The 15,858-nt window shown below is 45.4% G+C and overlaps 1 protein-coding gene across 2 annotated transcripts in view; it reads left to right on the top strand.

Moving 5' to 3' along the window:
* LOC8032586 (voltage-dependent calcium channel subunit alpha-2/delta-3) overlaps positions 1-15,858 on the top strand; it is a 131,359-nt gene that overhangs the window by 57,872 nt on the left and 57,629 nt on the right. The window lies entirely within an intron of this gene.

The raw sequence follows: 15,858 nt of genomic DNA, 5'->3' as shown, positions 1-15,858 counted from the left end.
ACGTACTAATGCGGAACATAGAATCTTAAATAGTCCTTCGTGCTTCCTTGTCGTACCTGCAATTTTTTTTTAGAGAGCCGTAGTCCGAACCAGGAGTGGAATACGAAGTTGATGTGTCCTGATTCGGACTATTTCATAAATTGAAAGATAATTGAGTTTGCGGGGACCGCGTAGACATAGAAAATGATCGGATTGGATGTTTCAGGTCATATTGTCCCCGGGGGTGCATACCGGATTATCTACGCGCGAAATGTAGACCTACTACGTTCTCGTCTTCATACAAAGCTGAGTGAAAGATGCCAGACAGCAGATACCATTACGCGCCTTAATTTCGCCACATCACTACGTCCCGTATGAGCTCGAACCAATAAAATGACGGGAATAATCCTCGTCACGGCTACCTTCGGCCGGGTGAACCAATAAAAACGTTAGATAAGAGCTGTTACACCAAGCTTAGCAGGTACGTCTGCGCATGCACGTTTTCCAATCCAGTCATGTTAAGCCATAAAAGTAAATAATCAAAATGAGATGGAAACCTTAGTATCAATTGCCAGTGTAATTTTATATTTTTGTTTTAAAAAATAAGTAGACTCCTCGAAGTAAAAAAACAACCTTGCCTTCTGCTTTGTACTCTTTTTTTTTTTTTTTTTTTTATGGCAGGAGGCAATTTCTGACGACTTGCGCAAGCAACGGACTCAGTTGCGTCTTGAAAAAAAGAAAAAAAAAAGCCTAAGGGCGACCTTCCTTTTGATACTGACCTATAATTATTCACTTCTTCGTTGCAAACTGGCAGCAGCGCGCAAAAACATGTACGGTCAAAGGGAGGAACGGACAGGACCTCCTTTCAATTCCTCCTTTTTTTTTTGTAATCATGAACCAACTTGCCTGCATCGCTAGATTCATTTCTTAGAAAAATTCATGCCAATTTAAAACTATGATGTCCATAATTTTATTACGTGTAAATATATTTTTTTACAACTCAGAAGCAATGTGGCCTTGCAGCGTGGTAGTTTGTGCTTGCAGATACAACGCCAATTTTTTGTAACTGTACAGAAAGGCCAACACAAAACCTGAAGACATGCGACAATGTGAACACAAAAGTGACCATTTATTAAACAATATATACAGAATAATTGAGGAAACAGGTACTCAATCATTGCATTCACATAACCCTAAAAATTAATATCGGCGGATGCAATTTCGTTAATGTTTTGTTAATGAAAAAAAAAAAAGAGATATTGTCATGCAGTCGGTTTTCGTATTCGTTTGACCTCGATTACGTCCACTGAAGCCGTATGATAAAATATCTATTATAAATAATGGTGCTGCCGTGTCAGTAGATGTGAGTATTGGGGGAAAGCGATATAGTGAGAGGCGGCGCGCGACATAGTGATATGTGTTCTTCCCCACTGCGGATTAGTTCGAAGAGCTTCTTGGGGGAAAGTAGGGAAAGAATCAAACAGCAACAGGGAAAAAAAAGGTAGTAGTCGAGTAATGTTTGCAGTGTGAACGGAGAGCCCATATCTCGTTTCTTCCACCACCGGGCTAAGTGAGTGTGTGTATGTGAGCGTGTGCGTGCATGCGTCTGTGTGCGCGCGCGTGTGCTCGTAAGTGTGTGTGTGCGTACGGAATTGCTGGGTTGTCGGACAATGGTGGGATTTAGTGTGCCGTGCTTTGAGTTTGGAAAAGGGTTTAGGGAATGATTCGGGATTTGGGAAGATTAGCTTTCTGCCTGCCTTGTCGCCGGATTTGGAAAAGGACGGCGCCACCTTGATCGCTGCAGTGCCTCGCACACGCCAGAGATTAGTTCTCGTGGAGAAACGGGTTTAGCCGCTGACCGAGCTGGCGTTGAGTGTAATTACGACGATGTTTTGAGCAGCGGAACTTGAGTTCCTTTGACCCTTTGTGTCGAAGTACCGAACAAGGATATGTTGGTGTCGGGTGTTTCTTCACCTCTAAAAAAAAAAAAAAAAGACATGACAATTTGAATGGTGCTTTTTATAAATTGGATGTTTTCTTTTTTATTACGAACAAAGATGATAATTCCATTCACAGTGCTTTATATAGATTGTGCCCCCAAACAATCATATATATATATTCTGCGTAGTGCATATAAACAATAATATTAAACACCAAAATATAATTTAGTAAAAATAAAAAAAAAATAAAAAAAAAATAAAAGAGCAATAAAGCTAATACTTATACCAGACGTTCATTGACATTGTTAAAACATTCATTTATGCATGTGGAAGCTAAAGTCATGAAAACAAGTAAAACACTCAAAGATATCTTCAGGTACGTTATTATAAGATCTGAATTCTCAACAAATGGGAAGAAGAGGACACACATCACGTTGACTTTCGTTGAATTATTTCTTTGGCAGTTTTCGAAGGGCTGTAATTTCCTAAATAGGTTTCATGTGCTCAATTATTGAATTATAGAAAGTTACAAAACGGGCGTGATAACACAATATTCTTACATGACCCTACTAAAACTTGTGCCCAAATATCGCTTTTTTTTTTTTTTTTGTAGCGTGAGCTACACTGGCCGAGGTTGAGCAGTTTCGCGTGGCTGTCAAAGAGCCGTGCTGCGCAAGCGCGAGGAGCAGTGACGTCACACGGCGCACAGCTGGCGCGCCGGAGCCGCCGCGACCGCGCGCTCCGCCGCCACCGCGCGCGCCTCGCCGGTCTGCGCATTCCAGAGGATTGACGTCATAGCCGCGGCAGACGCAATGGCGCCGCCGCGTGCCCAGCTGTGTGGCTCCGTTGCGCAGTAGCTAAGTCTGACGCTGTACCGGAGCCGCTTGATAGCGCCTCCCATTTTGTGCGCATAAGCTCACGCTACGTATATCCTGGCATAGCCGAGCTAAGCCACCGCAATTTTTTTTTAATAAAAACGCTAATTTAGTTATGATTTGCTTACTTTAGACGTAGTAATTAAAACTGTTATTAGTGTAAAAGACAAGAGAAAAATGCACTAAATTACCCGCATGATACTTTTTGTTGTACTACACGTACGTTTGCAACGCGTCATTGAGTGGCCCCCGCGTTCGGAAAAAAAAACTGCATATATTCCTGTAAAGCTAGCTTTTCCGCGCCGAGACCCCTTGTGCGGCGAAGACCGTCCTTCAGGCAGAGTATGCGCTCTTTTTGCGCGATGCTTCGAGCATGCTTAACTCGAAAAAGACTGTCTCCTTCCCCGTAATGTTTCCGTTATGCTAATTCATGCACCGAATCTTTTGTCATCACTTTTTTTTTTTTTAATGACAAGCGTTTATATTACCATCTTCAAAATAAAAGGAAAAAAAAAACGTTTTGACCATGTTCATTCAACCGAGTCTTCCGTTAGTACATAGAACGAATATAAAAAAAAGTTTTTATTTCATTTTATTGGTGTTTTAGTTTTAGTTTTTCTCGCTGCTTTCTTTTCTTTCGTAATGTATGTCCTCTTTTGTAAGCTCTCTGCTCTGGTTTCGGCTGATTTCATATTTTAGTCTTAGGGAGAGATGAGCCAGAATGAATTTAATAATGAATTCATCGGGTTGGAAAGGGATGCGGCTGCCTCCTGCCCCCCATGCTAAAATAGAAAAACTAAAATCGGGGCGACGAACGAGGAGGACTTATGTCCTAATGAGGCGGCACGTTTTTCGTTATTAAAAAATAATTAAGACACACTGCCGCGCGCTCCCGGAAAAAAAAGAAAAAATGGCGGAAAAGGGGAACTGTCTATTGTTGTTTCTTCTTTCCCCTCAGTTACCTTCGTTTCTCTTGTAACGTTTCTATAACTTTGAACGTTTTTTATCGGCTTTTTTTTTTTGCCATTATTTTTTTTATATAAATGGCTTTTCGACGCGACGAATGCTTGATGTTTTAATATCGCTTCGGTCGGGTAACGCTAGCACTCCTTTGTCTCGTTAAAAAAAAAAAAAAAAAGTTATTTGATGTCTTGTTTTCGTTTTGTTTTGCGTGTGGTTCTTTTTTTTTTTTTTTTCGAGGGGGGGGGGGGGGGGGGGGGCAGGCGAGGGGGTGAGATTGTCACTGCTCCGTTGTGGCTGAATGGAGTAAATGAATTTGTTTGTCGGTGGCGTTTTTGGTCGATGGTGGCTACGTTAATAAGGAAAACAATTATAGTTATGATAATGATGGTGATGACGGCAATGATAACGGTGATGGGGGGCAGTGTAGCGGATGACACGGAGTGCTGTCACGACCGACCAAGTTCAAAGTTTTTGTGCGTGTAGGGGTTTTGATTTTTCCGATCTTCTGGGCATTTTGGCTCCCGATGTGGACATCTCCGGATCTGGATAATGGAGTGGATAAATTGTTTATGCGGGACGAACGCGCGCGGACACGCTCGAAGTACGCTGCGGTGTTGGTTCGATCCGTAAATAACAACGTTTTCTTTTTTTTCTTTTTCTGTTCGTGCGCGTTTAGATTTTGACGACGTTGATGGGAAATTATGTAATTTCTACGACGGATTGCTTTTCAAAACAATATATTTGATACTGGGATTTTCTTTTCTGACTTATAAAATAAATACTTTTTTTAAACGAAACCTGATTACTACTGAACCATTGGAAAAAAAAAAAAAAAAAAAAGAAGCCCGAGCTCCCTCCAGTTCCTTTTTTAAAGTTTAAAGGTTAAAGATTTAATGGTTTAAACAAAAACCTTGGAATTCAATTATCTTCAGAAGGAAAAAAAAAAAAAAACTCCAGGAAGCAAACGATACCCATAAGAATTTCTCAGATCGCCAAAATGGTCGCTTTTGTCACGTTGACAAATAGTGTAGTTTTCGTTACATCGGCAAATAGTGCCCTTTATTTGTTCGCGTAAAAGGCACTGGGCCGTAAAGACGGCATTCATTAGTTCGTCGATATTTTTAAGGGGTGTCGTCGAAAAGTCGAAAACTCCGGGTACACAAGAGATTATTCGAGGGTCAAGCACGGGTATGTTGTTGCCTGAATATCCTGCTGTACCAATATCATCAAAAAATAAAAAAAAGAGACGCAACATTTACACCGCACGAGCAAGCGGCGTCGCATAGTGATTATCATAGAAGACAAAACGCCGGCTGGGGTTCCGTGTTTTCGGAGTTTATATTTCGTGAAATATGGTGGATATGTCTTTCGCTTTTATAATTTTCGTCGGAAAGTTTGAGTTTATCGGAGTTAATATTTGTTTCTGATTGTTGGAAATTATCGGCCGCACTAAGATAGAGGCATTGACCGATAAAAAATACAAAAGACAAAGCAAACAAACAAAAAAAAATGGAAGACGTTTACAATTCTCTGTAATGCCGAATTGAACCCCAACTCTTGAGGAGGAGGTTAGGGTGCAGAGGGGAGAGTACGCCCCTCCTCTTTTCTTGCTCTCCTTCCATTTAGCCGAAAATGTTTTCTAAATTGAGCAGGAACATTTTTCCACTAACTTTAGCGAGGAAGTTTTCGCTAAATTTAGCGGGGAAATTTTTCCGATAATTTAGCGGGGAATTTTCTGCTAAACTAAGCTGAGAAGTTTTTCCGCTAAATATAATGGGGAATTTTTTTCCGCTATACTTAGTGAATAAATTTTCCTGGCAAATATAGCAGGAAAGGTTCACCCTCGTGGCATCACACGTCACGTCACGTGTGACGTTATTATGGGAAACGTCCCATAATGCAACGCGCGGTTACGCCGACGGCGACGCCGCTCAATTCGGAAATAGGCGCCTAAGAGCTTAGACGAATGGGTAGTTGGGCGAGTTCGTGGGTATTCATCGTAGGAAACAGCGCGAAAAACAGACGAAAAACAGAAATCCTCGTCTGTTTTTCGCGCTGTTTGCCTAAGAGCTGCGCTGTAAAGGAGTGAAGAAAACACTTAAGTCGCGCCCGGTGTTTCTGAAGCTGTGAATGACCAAAGCCCTAGACACATTTTGCGTAGACAAAAACGCAAAGAAGATCCGTAACGTGGAATTCAGCTTAAATGGGTGCTGAACCGAAATCTGGATTCCACAAAACACGGCGGCAAAAGCGTGCAGCGGGATGCTACAAGCGCCAAAACATCACCCATATACAGCGATATCTCGAACGGATGACCGTATTTTCTAAAAAAAAGGAGGCGCATTTGTTTCTCTGAGAAGAGCCGGGAAGGAGAGGGAACGGCCTCGCGTCTTCTCCGTCTCGGCGCCTTGAGGGGGCGGAACGAAGAGTGGAGGAAACGATATATCTTGACGTCAGGCGCCTCGTCGGCCTCGTTCAATCCCAACCTTTCTTTTTTTCCAAAAATACGGCCGTCAATTTGAGGTATCGCTTTACGGGTAGTGCTGTAGAAATTGTAACGTCCCGCCTACAGCTCGTGCACAGTTTCCTGAAATCATCCAAATTGTGGTTCACCATCCCTTTAAAACACCCGCGTCGAACCTTGTACGGCTGTCGACAGCGTACAAACACCATCATGCGATGCATTTCTCGACTTGTATTGTCGTCCGACGTGCTAACGTGACTTCCGACTGGCCCACTTGCGTTCGTTTACGACCGAGTTCTCGCGATTTCTTAGGACGAAAAGACACACCGGCGCGCTCTACGAGGTCGCCCTCTAACTGTGTTTCACTAGAGCGACGCTTTTGTGCTAGTTGCGAGATCAGCAATACGTGACATCAATTAGAAACGCTCGTTTATAACATAAGCAACAGTTTTCGAGCCAACATGAAAAAAATGGCGCGTGAGAAAGTAGGAAAATGTACGGAAATGGCAAGTGTTCCGCGGCTACCCGGTAGATGGCGCCAGTGTGCTCTCTCGTCTGTTCTGTGCATTCTTGTGCACAGAAAAGTTATACGCATTCCTGGTAAGCGAATTTCTGGAGTCCAAGAGAGGTTCGGCGGCAGGTGTCGGGGTGCCGTGGAGGCTTAGCTTGGTCCAGCATCGAGGCCAGAGAGGCGTCCAGCAAGGCATATGGATAGAGGCATATGGGTAGAAGCCGAGGGGTCAAAAAAAGCTTTGTGTACACCCACATAACTGGGCTACATGCACGCTGGCAAAAACAACTCTACCAACTAAAAAAAAAGGACGTTTTTTTTTTTTTTTTGTGGTGCTTGTAGAAGCACCAACTGCAAAGAAGTAGAGAGCAGAGACGCGTAAAAAAGTTCGAGAAAGGGAGGCCATCCATTGAGATGAAGCTGCCCAAGCTGAAACAACACTGGAGCTGTACATCAAAGAGAAGTAGATTACGCGCAGGGGAAGTTCGTCTGCTTCTGTTGCGTGGGGTTGTGTTGACGTCAGAATACGGAGCCCTGATTGGCTCAGATTAAAGGATAGGGGGTAGACCTCAGGGCAGGGATGGGCAGTATTTCAAATACAAGTGTTTGAAATAGGTATTTCAAATACTTTGTGTATTTTGCATTTGTATTTAATTACAAATTGGGTAATGTATTTGACGCGTGTATTTAAATACTGAAACGTGGGTATTTCAAATACAATTGTAATTAAATACAATTTTGTGGGCGAAAATACATCCCTCAAATTTATTGTCACTGTCTAGAGCAGGAAGAAAACTACGTTCTGCACCAAGTGCAGTGTCTCTCAATCAAGCACAAGCGTTTTGTGACTTTGTGATTACGGTGTTAGTCCAGGGCAAGAATAGTGACGAAATCGACGTTCTCAGGCAGACTGACTAAATAAGTGCGTGTGACAGCTTGTGATGATTTCCAGCCTGATTTCCATCCATATTTTTGCCTGGAACATCTAAATGCACGGGTCGTCCAAATTTTTGTAACTGGTGCGAGTTGCAACAATAAACAATTCTCTAGATAGTGCTGCGCGTCTTGGTCGTCTCGGTTCTTTGTTGGTCTATACCAAAATGTAATCGACAAAAAAAGCTGCTCGAAGCTCTGTACTTTTTTCACCTATTACGTCCAAGCCGATTACATTTTTTGTGATTATATTTCTATTACATTACTAGAGCCTTCCCTAGTGTGCAATGCAAAATTAAAATGAGATACCTAGGAACCCGTTGCAGGTGCCCTGAAGTCGCTGACGCAAATTTTGAGGAATGTATTTGGAAAAGTATTTGGAGGAGACCAAATACATTTGGTCGTATTTGTATCTTGTATTTAAATACTTTTTTGGAAATGTAATAAGATTTGTAATTAAATACATTTTTGACGAAGTATTTTGTATTTGTATTTTGATACATATTTGCATGTATTTTGCCCATCCGTGCCTCAGGGTAAGCTTCCTCGAGGTCTACCCACTATCCTTCAATCAGAACCAATCAGAGCTCGGTGTCTTTCTGACGTCACTACAACCCCTGCAAAAGAAGCAGACCAACTTGCTCTATGCATAGCAGCCGAAAGCCAACTCTACTAAATCAGCTTGGGAAAAGTGGTTTAGCGCGAACGATTCCACCCCAAGGTGAAGTCTGCTCTGTTCCGCGTGAGCAGTCTGGGAACACCGGAGCACCTGGTGCTCTTTTGTGAGCGCCCGCTGTCGCTTCCAACGGGTGAGCATCGGCTTTATCCTAAGAAGGCACTAGCGGACGCTTTGGGGTTCACGACGACGACGCCAGGCGTCGGCCACCTGTGGTGTAAATAGAGCTTATCGAGCCAGTGGTAACTGCAATTGAACCAATGCCACCGCACCCACTGCACCTATGATAGACACCGTGTCGCTTGTACAGTGTGTGCAGACCACGTAATGGAGACTTGAAAACTGCTGGCGTAGAATCAACAAAAGTTAGAAATAGATTTTTGGGTTAGTTTTTCCAAAGCACGAAGAATCTTCGGGCTCGGAGCCACTTCAACATCATCGTCATCGGCCTAGTCGTCGTCGTAGTTGTATTACTCGTAGTAGTAGTAGTTGTAGTATTAGTAGCACTAGTAGTAGTAGTAGTAAGAGATCTCTAGAACTCAGTCGAAAGCAGTGGCGAGTGTGTGAACCAGCCTTTCGTATTAGAGTTACTGACATCGTCAGCAGCTCCGGGTGTAGTGCGTCCCGAACATCATCTCATCGCTCTTCGGCCAATGGGATTGCGACATTAGCCGATAAGATGGCCGAAGGACCAATCGCGAAGCGTTAAGATAATAAACCCCGCGTTTCTTTAACCTGTCAGAGACGTTTAGCGTCAAGATGTTTCGGTGGCACCCTCTTAAGATACCGTTCGTGACGACACAATCAAACTTTGACTCGCCATGACGTCATGAGTTGTAAGCTTGATTACTTATCATCGGTCGCTGACCACAAATTTTGCGGTGCGCTTAATAATAACGATGACAGCTCTGAGTCATCGGATTCTTAAACGAACAATGTCGCAGCTTTGACGTAGGGCTGATTTGCGTCGATGAAGGAAAAATTAATCCAAATAAAGACGTCATAGTGAGCGTTAGAATTACGATTATAGTCACTGACAATGGGAGAAGGTCAGGAAGAAGCTTTAGTTGCATCGCCTCTGAAGCGTCCTATACCTTGTACAGCGCTTCGACGTTTCGTGCAGTTCGAACGCTGTGCGCGCGAAGCAAACGCACGGCGGAAGGTACGAAGCGTCTGCTGGCAGCGTTCGAAAGACACGCCCTGCCGTTGTCATTCTGTTAGTGACTATAATATTTACTTGGGTTCAGTACAGCCGCGACACCGCAGAAAGGCCCGTGCTGACCCTTCGGAGGAGTCGGGCTTCCCGATGGCTCCCGACCGCTTCGGCAAACATGATCCCGATTAATCGACTCGATCATCGAAACATTGGGCCCAAATACGAGCACTGACTCACGCACTCACGCGGGCACACACACACATACACACGCCAAAAAGCAAAGCTCATGGAAGGACGTCCAGATGAACACGAGAGCAATTAACGACGATGGCTGGACACGTTTTGGGGGAGGGAGGCGGGGGGGGGGGGGGATGAAGCTTACTCCGGTCGACAGATTCGACTGGAGGAGCATGGGGCATCTGCTAACACGGAGCGACTACGTGTTAGGATTCGGAGAGGAGGTTCGGCGAGAAAACAAAACAGACAAAATCGCCGCGTCTTCAAGTGTAAGATCGGAGGGAGGGGGGGGGGGGGGTTCGTAGAAATGGGGAGTGGTAGGGAGGGTGTGCGTCTGATAACTCAGCTAACGCCGACCTAGGAGGGAAAAAGAAAGAGTGAGAGAGAGAAAAGAAACCAATATGGAGAGAAGAAACCAATATGGATTGGAAGGTAGAAAGCCTGTCAACTTTCTGAACAAGATGAGAGAACGGAAGAGAGAAATATTGCACTAACATATTAAGGCGGGCTCGTGGGTTAATTATAATGAACGTAAATAGCGCCAACGACGGACACGCGAGGACTGGAACACGTATAGACGGGGCCATACTCCATTCACCCCTGAGTCGAAAATGCGGTGGCAGCAAGGCGCTCGCCGTAGCCGACTCCCTTTCGCCATCTGGCTCCCCTCTCTGCGCTCGGGTGAGAGCTCGATCACGTGGCCAGAGCTCGACCTTTGACTGGTCCAACGAACACGTAGCTTCGACCGCGTTCTCAGCTTAAGGGTAGGCGGACCACAGTCCCGCCTTCGTATCCACGGTCTTGTCTGTCCTTCGCGCAATGTATCTAGGTTACAATCACAGAGGTCTGCCTGCTGGGTGTTTCAAACAGCGGCGAGGCTCTACAAATCGACCGCAAAAGTCGGTTTCTTGACCTATCGCGCTACGATTTTGTGCAGCGTTGCCCACAGGTGGTGCATTTGTTTTATATTAAATTTGTAAAGAGCGAACTTGCGAGGAAAAAAGTAAAAAAATAAAAATGTCTTAAGTTCGACCATTCATTCACCCAAGTGTACGTCTGCTAACATGTCCGCTACCTCAGGGCTGGGGGTCGAGAGAGATCTACCGTATATACCAACTCAACCTATACTGACGTCACACCCCTGCGGTGGCGCTGCTGTCGGTACTGCGCATGCGCACCTGCTTCACTCCTGCCGAGTTCGGTTTCTGCGCACGTGTGCTCAGAGACCGAACGCAATAAACTATTTTTAAAACCCCGTCGATCAACTTTGGAGGTTGCCTGGTGATATTTAGAGGGAGAAGATTGGCTTAAAAGGGCGGGAGGAATCATATGCTTGCCTTTTGAGACTTAGACTAGGTGGCGCAAGCTACCGCCCGTTACAAAGGGTGCCGCCATTATCATCCATTCATCCATCCATCCATCCTTGGACAAGAAGCGCATGATTGAATCCGATTCTTCGCCGTACGCTGACGGGGTTTAGGTATACGAACTGGGCCCAGTTCACGCCCGAACACTGACGCAGCCCTCGTGTCCGATACATGCTCAGTGCACGTGCTTCAAACAATGGCCGAGTCCGATAATGTGGGAGCAAGTCGTCTGCTTCATTTGCAGGACTTGCGGTGACGTCAGCAAGATGCCGAGCTCTGATTGGCTCTGATTGAAGGATAGTGGGTAGACCCCAAAGCAAGCTGCCTCGAGGTCTACCCACTATCTTTCATTCGGAGCCAATCAGAGGTCAGCGTCTTGCTAACGTCACCTCAAGTCCTTGCAAAAGAAGCAGACGAACCTGCGTTCCGCATTGGCTATACGGCGCGTATTTTTTTAAGGGTCTATTCGCTTGCAATTAAGCTGACATTTTGAGAAAGGCGGAAATCTGAGAAGAAAAGCGAAGGAGCGTTGTTCCACGGGCTTTACGGGGGCTTTATCTCGTCAACACGGCTGGATCTAGCAGTATATCCGCCGACAAACGCGCGGGAGAAGGAAAGGCTTAGGAGAATGGGAAGTCGGAGGGGGGGAAGTTGTGGGCTTTGGAAGGGCGCGGACATCCTCCCTCCATTAAATAATTGCCAGGCGCTTTTCTGACGGCGGACGCTGCAGACATCGTTTTCCCGCGGTCTCATCAGCGCCGCTGGCGGACGGTGGGCCTAATTAAAATGCTAATTAGCCCAGATCGCCTCGGGGAATAGCGCTTCCCCATTTCCGGTCTTCGTACGTTTTTTTTTTTTTTTTCTTCCTTTTTTTGTATTATTATTGGCCGGATTTCCGTTTCTAATTTTCGATTTTCGGATCCCGCCTCTTCTCAAAGATTTCTTCCACGACGACTACTCCATGGGGCAGCTGCCAAAAGGTTTGCGGAGAATATTTGTTTATTTTTAGTTTCGACGCTGTAGTAGGCATCTTCCCGCCTGTGTTCTTACCTCGTGCGGTAAGGAGGCTGACGCGTCTTGGGGAGATTTATCGGGGGACAATATGTGTACCGAAACCACGGATGCTGTTTCAGAAATATACATAGAAAACTCTGAGGTAGTTCAGTTCGTTTCTGATTGCGTTAGCGGTACTGCCCGTTGCCGATAAAGACAGTGACTCGTCACTTATACGTCTGTTGCCTTTTGCTTCGATTTCAAAAGCTTCATGTAGTTCTCTAGAAAAGATCGAGGTACAGCTAAGCATTCCTTACGAGTTGTGAACGCGAAAGCATGCAAGCCGCTCGTCCGCTCCCTTTGTCGTCTGCTGCGTCCTTTTCGTCGTCGGTCGGCGCGTGTGCTCCCCTGGTGACCTTGGACGCTCCGCGCTGATGGACACCCAGCGCCATGGGGGGAGCGGTCGTGGAAACTGACGAGCGCAGCGGCCAGTGGGAGCCCCGTCGACGCGCGCCAGTCAATGAAACCGAAGGAAATCATTTGCCGTTTTCGCGCTTCAGACTGATGACGTCAGCTCGCTCCATAAGACAGTTAATGCTTTCGGATTAACACCCTATCTGGGTACCTAGCCAGAAACCTGCTGTCACTAAATGTGATAGTAGGTTTCTGGGCCTAATTCGTTGTCTACATCGTTGTCCGTGTTTATTTGGCGCTTACCTAGTTTATCATGAACCAACTGACCCAAATGGCCACTTTAATGTAGTTTTTAAAGTCACTAGTGAAAGAATGACGCGCGAATATAATAGGAAATATATGTGTAAATCGCGAATGTTCCACGGCTACCCGATTGATTGCGCCAGTCAGTTCTCTCGTCAGAAATGATTGGAGATTAGTCCAATGTTCAATTTAAAATTAGAAATGATTGGAGATTAGTCCAATGTTCAATTTAAAATCAGAAATGATTGGAGATTAGTCCAATGTCCAATTTAGAAGATCTGGATAGATAGCGCAAGCTTCTACCCAATTAAAAGGGTTCAGCCATATTCGTCTCTCCATCCATGCATCCGTTCTAAGAGAAACGCAAGAGGTCGTAAGCAGGCGTAATTGTGCGCACGAACCTTCAGTTACCGCGACTGTTCCCTCTGTCGGTCTGTGGCTGCACCAGGATTTGAATAATCCCCGTTAGATGGCTTTGATGACACGTGACTTGGCTTTGATGTCACATACCGCTTGGCGCGGGCTACCACCTGCCTTTCCGCGGCATCGCAGCTTTAAATAGCTAAGTCAAGTAAATATGTTACTAATAATACTATTATTATTAGTATTATTATTTATCTGGTGCTATATTTGCGCGGGTTCTTATGCAAACGAGACGCTAAATAAAGTCACGCGCTCGTGTCAGTGCCGGTAAAAGCGTTGCGCACTGAGTATGAAGCGGAGTATTAAAGCCCCTCGATCCTGGGAAAAGGTTCGCCACTCATTGTTGCGGAAATGCTCGAGACACTCTGGGAAGAACATGGCGTCTGATATCCAGTTCAGTGCTGCGCTGTTCCGCCATGATCTTTCCAAGTGCTGCACGTTGCACATGCCTCGTGCATCGACGAACCTTGCGCTACTTTTCAAACATAAAGGGGCTTTACGGAGTCTATAGGTTCCACGAGCTACGCTGCGTACAAATTTACGGTGATTCCAAAGATTATCATAAAGGTTTTTCATCTGAAATTTTTCTTTTTCAGCCGTTCTCGTCTACCAGCACTTAAGGTGATTAATCTTAGGTTTCGCTGAAACTGATATCGTATTGTCTATTATTCGCTGTTCGTGATAGCGGTGCCTGTTCGCTTAAAATTGACACACACCGTGTTCTAATGTGGCTTGTTGATTGAACAGCAGGACATAGTGATATTTTATGTGACCTTATTCCACCCTAAAACGGCCCGGGAAGTATTGGGAGACGCGACATTTAGTGTTCGTCACGTTAATCAGTCGCAAGATAACAACCTTGGATGAACTGGCTCCGTTTCTGTGGTACTTCGTTGCAGAATTCGTAGAAACATTGGTTAAATTGCGACGAACCCCGGGTAAATATTGCTAGGTTATGACCGTAACTTTTTTCTTTTTTACTTTTTTTAAAACGCTATTTATGCTGCGAAAGGGGCCATATTTTACGTATTTTTATGAAGCGTAGTTCATTAGTGCTTTATCACTTTTTAGACACGATGAACGGCTAGACGGCTCGCCAGACGGCAGCAATATACACCAACCTTCCGGATGTGCCGTAGCGGGCGTCATCTCACGTGACACGTGTTCTTCCGGTTCTAGGAGGGCGTTGGGGGCGCGACCTACCGAGGACTTGAAGACGGTTCCACCCGCCCTTATCGCGTCTTCGCGCCTGTGTTCGGGATTTGGCGAGAGCGCGGGGTGACCGCCGGCGAGATAATCGCGTCGTCAAACGTGACTGCGCGAGACTTCCGGCAGCGCCGAACTCGCCCGAGAAGCAAAGGGCTTTCGTTTAATTAACTGCTTAATTAAACTTCTCCGGGAGCCCTTCCTTAACTCTTGAAAGAACTAAATTGTTTTTTATTTCGTCTTTCTGATTTTTGCTTCACCGGCTACTTTTAATCCACGGCCTGATTCTCCTGCGCATCTCTTGTCGTTGTGCGCGGCGGAATTTACAAACTACCCCGAAGCAAAAATAATATTAATGAGTTCCTTGCGTATTAGAACAGTGTATTCCAATACTCTCTTACAATACGCCCTATTCGTGTGTTGTTGTAGCAGACTGTTGCCACCCATCTACTTATATTTGCCTGTATATTGGAACACTGTAGCGATACTAGCGTTGTCAGACTTGATTTTACACACAGTTGCAATAAACGCGCTGTGTATCTATCTAGTCTACCACGGTTATAATACATGCATCGTGTGTTAGCGTCACTTATGACACACCATTAGGTACATACTGCGTCATTCTTCCTTACAACGCAGTATGATGACACACGCACCGTTTGTCAGTCTATAGCCACACGCTTGTGATTCATGCACTTTGGGTATTTATCTTCGAATACACTATTGTCATAACTAGCATCGCGAATATGTGTATTGGGACACGGTGGGGATACACGCATCCTGTCGGCCTCTTTATTGTCACACACGTTTGACGCTCGCGCTCTCTGTCAATTCGAACGTTACGACGGACGCACTCGACGTTTATTTACGGTAACGCGTTGTTACTTTCATCACGCCCTGTGCATTTTCAGGAATATACACACGCCACGTCTGTCCTCACACGGGATGAGGGCTGCATCACCTATATCACGAGCAGGCTTTTATGCATTCCATTCAGGAAATAAATTGCGAGCCCGCTATCAAGAGAGAGAGAGAGGCAGAGGGTAAGAGAAGAAGAGTGGAAGCTGAAAGCCTGTGTGTGGTTTAGATCTTGTTTTGTTTTTAATTGTAGCACGAAGACAGTCTATGTTAATAGTATACTAGGCGCCCCCCCCCCCCCCCCCCCTCCCCTACCCTCTTCGCGAACGCAGTTCACGTTTATTCCCTCCGGATATAAACAAAATGTTTGTAGTCGCTGATGGGTTAAGAATCCAGTATGTGGTCCCCCTGCATCTCAAAATTTCTGCCTATGATAATGCTTCCTTGCACGCGTAGCCAAAGCCTGGCAACGAGGGCGTGCTCGAAGCAGAGCTTCCACGGAATAAACCGATCTCACCAGCTAGTTTGAGTACGCCACCGCTGCCGACATGCATCGTGGG

This window comes from Ixodes scapularis, unplaced genomic scaffold (genome assembly GCF_016920785.2).
Source record: "Ixodes scapularis isolate PalLabHiFi unplaced genomic scaffold, ASM1692078v2 PGA_scaffold8__174_contigs__length_109621045, whole genome shotgun sequence".
NCBI classification, from domain to species: domain Eukaryota; kingdom Metazoa; phylum Arthropoda; class Arachnida; order Ixodida; family Ixodidae; genus Ixodes; species Ixodes scapularis.
Note: the sequence above shows the minus strand (reverse complement) of the source record. Positions and strands in the feature narration are given on the sequence as shown.